We start from the raw sequence: 6361 nt of genomic DNA, 5'->3' as shown, positions 1-6361 counted from the left end.
TCAGAAGAGTCCCCAACAAATTTCATAGAACAAAACAATGAAAAACAAAAGGTAAAAAAACAAAGAAATACATAAGAAATTGCAAAAAAAAACAATATAATACATGAAAAATTGATTTGATATCGCAATTTTTTTTATGTACACAAGGGAGTTATAGGAAAAAATATGATTTTGCATACTAATTACCCATTAATTAGCATAATCACTTAATTGTGATTCGCATGAAATAAATTACCGTACAATTTTGTAGAGTATATCCCAGGCAACCCGTTTGCCAATTTTTCGGTGCGATCGCGCAGTCGACGGCCGAGATCTCAAGGGGGGCCTGGGAGGCCCCCTCCCCCCTCTTTAGATAGGGTTAAGACAGGAAAAAATATTTGGTTGTCTTATTAAGTTCAAGAACAGGCCACCAGTCATAGTCTTGCTTAAATAATGAACTTTTTTTTTGAAGCATCCTCCTGGGGCCTTGTTTCATAAAACTTGTTTTTAACAAATTTACAAACACAGTTTCCAACACTGAAATTATACTGTTTGATTGGATGATAGGAAATTTAGTATAAAAATTGTGCATTTGTTATTATAACAAGTCTTTATGAAATCAGTTCTAGCAAACCAGATAACCAATGATATTGAGATTGTTTTGACAGAGATGTTATCAGCTGTAGTTTGTAACTCTTAAAGTGATTTTCTAGCTGTTGGATGGAGGTATGATAATCCAATGTGAAGCATTCATAGGAAACTAACACCATTTATCCTGTATTAATCATTTTTCATGAAATTCATTGTGTACTTATGAAATTTTAAAAAGCCGTCCAGTTTGTACGCTTATATTTGCTATTGAATTGAAGCCTTGATTTCTGTATTCTCTTATCATGCCAGTAAAGCCCGAAGGTGCTTTTAATTCATTGTTTGACCCATTATTATGGAGGAATTGTTTATTTTACTTGATTGACCGCAGATTTAGAATTAATACTAACGAAGATCCATAATTTATTTATTGTTCGAAATAGACATGAAATGAAATACTCCGAAAATTTGCTTTGCCCAATTGATCGTGGGCCCGGCAGCCACGGTGCAGCGCCAGATCGACGAGGCTCTGTCCCTTTCATTGTTGAACGCCAAACAGGGTAGCAGCAACTCCCATCTTTTAACGTCTTTTGGTCTGACGCGGCCGGGGTTTGAACCCCGACCTCCCGGTTGTGAGACGGACGCTCTACCAACTGAGCCAACACACCGGTTGCTAACGTTGCTGGGTATGGTAGTACAATCATAAAATAGAAAGGAAATTTTTGTTTCATGTGTAATAATATTCCCTGTCAACGTGCATAGAAATCTGAATATGTCAGAGTATGTGTCATTAAATGTGGTATTAAAGTCCCAAACTTAGATGTCCACTTGTAATGGTCGTTAGGTTCCTTTAATATATGCTACTCTTTAAAAAGGGAAAACCAAACTTTTTCATTATAGACTGATCATGATGGTATAGTTTGTCACTACATTGTATGTGTTGTTATCATTGCTGAGCCCACTAAAGCTAGTCAAGGGCTAGTGCTAGGGGATTCTCATTAGGTTAGTATTTTTTTTTCTTGATTGAATTGAATACCTTTCTATTTGATGATCTCCCCCCCCCCCCCCTTTACCTCCTATAGTTCTGTCCTTGGATGAAACATGTTGTCATCTTTGCTTTCAAGAATGTGTGACGGTCAAACGCCCTGTGTCTCTAATATAATATTCATGCAGACAAATTTGAGTTCTAATTTGACATTATATCAGATATGTACTTCTTTGATTTACTATTTTATGATCATATACTTGGTATATATTCATTTAGGGTGATTATATTTATTCTAGATTCAGGTACTATATAATTGAATTATTGTTTCTGTGTTTGTACATATGTGTATCTTTGCTCACTTTTACTCTGTTTCTTCACATCATGGTTAGCCTTCAATTATTTGTTGTGGTAGACAATTTAAATATTTGAATTGTTTTTCATTCTTTATTCCCATTCAGAAAGTCATTTTGTGAACAATGCCAGTACCTTCTTTCTTACGAACTTAGACCACAATAAAATATGTTTGATCATTATTTCATTCTTTATTTTTTTCCCTATTTTATATAAAAAGAGAACCACAATTTAACACAATGGCATGTAGATGTACATTAGGCTAATACTTACCTCCAAGTTGGTTTATAATGCATTTTTCTTTAATTTGCCTATTTTCTGTAAAGGAGTCTACATTCAGCTCCTACATGATTGTATGAAGTGTGAATGAAATCTTTAAATTTTCTTTAAATTATATAATGTAACCCGGTCCTTTTAAAAGATTGCATTAAAGTTGATCAAATATGTTAATGGCTTCCACACTTAAAACTTGAAACGATGCAATTATTATTGAGGCATTTAGAGAAAATTATCTTGTCCCATTCATACCGTATTTGAACTGATGCAAAATGTGTAAAAAATAGACATCTTTTCTTTGTAATAATAACCATCTCAAACAATAGGTCATTCAACTGAATAAAGTCATTGTTTGAATTACTTAAAGACATACTTATATTTTCATTGTTATTTTATTTTTTATGAAATTAATCTGATTTATTTATTTTTCAGTTTTTTAATTTATTCATTTTTTAAGGGGAGTAGGGGAATGAAATCATTTCTCAATCCTTGAAAGGGGAGGAAATTTTTTTTGTATATAGCTTTTTTATATACAGTAAATAAATACATAGGTAATCAAAGTGTATAAAAGGCCTTTATTGAGGAAAAAAAATGAATTTTCAAGTGAGGACACTATTTCAAAATAAATAAAATAAAAGTCTTACAAACAAAATTAGAAGTCACTGCATTTTTTTTACTTATATGTCATGATAATTATTCGATTTTACCTGCATTGTTAGATTTTCTGCATGAGACTTATGACAAGCTTTGAACAGGTTATCCAAATCATTCATCCCCGTCTACATCAATGAACATAGACTGAGGGCGTCAACACTTTACCAGTGTTGCTGCCCTCAACATTTGTTGATGTACAAGTATGTACTTAAACTTATATGCATTAAATTTGTTATTGGTCTATTAAGATAGGAGGAAAAAAATTGACTTGAATAAGCAAATCAGAGGGAGTTTTCTTAGTATATATGTGTTAATACTAATAAAATTTCTTTATGTTTAATATGTATTGTGAAATGTGACACGTATGACGAGAATAAGTAGAGGAATTGCTATTCAGAATCATACTAGTATGATATCACCTTTTTTTTGCCTTGTTTTGTATTGATAAATCAATTCCAATGAATTCAAAAGGAAAGAGATATTGTGAGAGAGATTTTTGTATAAAATCATCTAATGAATTCATTATTTGAAAGATTATAGTCATAAACATGTATAATAAAATTAAAAAGTAAAGGAATTATATTCTTCATGTGTCGTCATTCATTGTTGTGTGCTCAAAGTGAAATAGTCTGATCTCCCCTATATTGACTCCTTATAGGGATGCTCCGGGCTGTAAATATAACTAGAGTAAAATTCACTAAATAAAATGCTGAAAACTTCATCAAAACTGATGACAACAATGTTATTGAACTTAAGTTTAGCTATACTTTGGGAAAATAGATGCATGATCAATATGATGCAATAAATCATGAATATTTATTAGGTGGACTGATGTCACATCTCCACTTTCCTTTTTCTTATGTTATTACTTGTTTGTTTTATACATATGTGAACAATGTGTCTCCTTTATAATGAAATAAGTTGTAGCAACTATTGCATTAAATCAGTTGTCAATCAAATTTTTCAGTTCTATGCTACCTGTAGTTTGAAAAAGCAGGGGCCCATTTCTCAACACATGGACAAGTTAGTCATATCTTTATCCACCAACCATGGAGTTGGTTTTTGTCTCACCTGCATAGCAGAGTGAGACTATAGGCACCGCTTTTCCGACGGCGGCGTCAACATCAAATCTTAACCTAAGGTTAAGTTTTTGAAATGACATCATAACTTAGAAAGTATATGGACCTAGTTCATGAAACTTGGCCATAAGGTTAATCAAGTATTACCGAACTTCCTATTAGAGTTTCATGTCACATGACCAAGGTCAAAGGTCATTTAGGGTCAATGAACTTAGACCATGTTGGAGGAATCAACATCAAAATCTTAACCTGAGGTTAAGTTTTTGAAATGACATCATATCTTAGAAAATATATGGACCTAGTTCATGAAACTTGGACATAAGGTTAATCAAGTATCACTGAAGATCCTGCATGAGTTTTATGTGATATGACCAAGGTCAAAGGTCATTTAGGGTCAATGAACTTTGGCCGAATTGGGGGTATCTGTTGAATTACCATCATAACTTTGATAGTTTATTGGTCTAGTTTGTTAAACTTGGACATTAGAGTACTAGTAATCAAGTATCACTGAACATCCTGTGCACATTTCAGGTCACATGACCAAGGTCAAAGGTCAATGAACTTTGGCCGAATTGGGTGTATCTGTTGAATTACCATAACTTTGAAAGTTTATGGATCTGATTCATGAAACTTGGACATAAGAGTAATCAAGTATCACTCAGCATCCTGTACGAGTTTCAGGTCACATGATCAAGGTCAAAGGTCATGTAAGGTCAATGAACTTGGGCCATGTTGGGGCTTTATTGTTGAATAACCATCATATCTCTAAGTTTATTGGTCTAGTTCATAAAAAGTGGACATAAGAGTAACCATGTATCACTGAACATCTTGTGCGAGTTAGAGTAGTTTTCAAAGTCAGCACTGCTGCTATATTGAACCGCGTGATGCAGGTGAGACGGCCAGAGGCATTCCACTTGTTATCTTACTAAACCCGTTTCTCGAAAGGCTTCCTAACTAGATACCTTGATATCAATACTACTGGTAAAAAGAGCAGGTGAGACGTAGCCTTAGTCACAAAGTATCATAATTTTCAAAAAGAAAAATTATGACAAAATTGCAAATATTGTGATGAATTGGGAAATATATCTTTTCAAAATAATAGCACATGTGAATTATACATCATACATACTTAGACCATGAAGACTGGAGCATTCAACTGCAGATAAAATTAATTTATGAATAATTCATGACTAAAAAAACACTTGTGGATGTTGATATGGGTACCTCCGGGATATCCAATTTTAATAGTTTACGAAAGTAAACCATAACGGTTTTCTTTGTAAAATGATAATTATATGGTCTTTTACCGTTTCAAACGTCATAAAAATATAGTTTAACAACACATTTTTAATCATTGATATCGAAACATACGATATTTGACCAATTATATGCATAAATTAGAGATGGAATTTATCTACTGCAACTGTTAACAGGGGTCTGAAAACAACAAATACGAGTTCACTTATGGATGGTAGAATCTTTATCGATTAAATCATTTCTCTATTTGAAAATGAATGGCTTTGTGGCGTTTAACCAAGTTTTTATAGTTTCTTTGTATTACAATTATCATTTAATGCATTATCCCAATTGTTTTGTGATGTAATTTCAACCTTTATGATTGATTACGTAAGGTTATTATTTTAAAATTTCTACATGTAGGCACATTTGTATGTCATAGTCTACCCATGTGATGCCACTACATCATTAAGGAAAAGTTATGACAGGTTCGGAGGTGTCATAAATATTCAGTGAGGTTGTTGTACCCAATCTTGGTAAAGAGGGCTTCATGAAACGGTTAGCGGACAAGTAGCTCACTATCTCCAATTTAGTCAAGAAGTTAGAATTATGACGGTGTTGAGAAACGGACCCCAGGTCTACACAATAAATTGCTTAATAATTGATCAACTACAAGCGATTTAACTCTAACTTTATACCTGGGATATTTTGAAAGCATGAATTCCTAGGGGCACCTTTATATATCCCCTAAGATCTTGGCTATGGATATTCTTTAAGCCCATATTAACATTTGGTTTACTACAAACTTTCCTTGCGATTTATTGTGGGTTTTGACCTGGGCCAATTCTGTAACTCTAAAAATGAGAATCGGAGAAAACAACTATTTACCACATCTTTTAGTTCAAAGGGGAAACTAAGTTTATGTCTGATAACAGGGGGCATGGAAGCGGGGGGCTTCAGCCCCCCCCCCCCTCCCCACTATTTTTCAAAACAGTGTACAAAAACATGATCATAGGGTTTTTATTTTTGGAATGGTCAGCCCCCCCCCCACTTTGAAAACCATTCCGCGGCCCCTGGGTAGTATCAATACACTCCAACCAATTGTAATCAACATAAAATTGACAGGCATAAAGACCAAAATGAAAAGCAATCGAATTATTTAATTGCGAATTTACAAAGTAGCACTTCTGTACAATGAATAATACAGCAG

The sequence above is a fragment of the Lytechinus variegatus genome, chromosome 17, assembly GCF_018143015.1.
Source record: "Lytechinus variegatus isolate NC3 chromosome 17, Lvar_3.0, whole genome shotgun sequence".
In the NCBI taxonomy this organism is placed as follows: Eukaryota; Metazoa; Echinodermata; class Echinoidea; order Temnopleuroida; family Toxopneustidae; genus Lytechinus; species Lytechinus variegatus.
The sequence above is the reverse complement of the archived record's forward strand: the minus strand, read 5'-3'. Positions refer to the sequence as shown.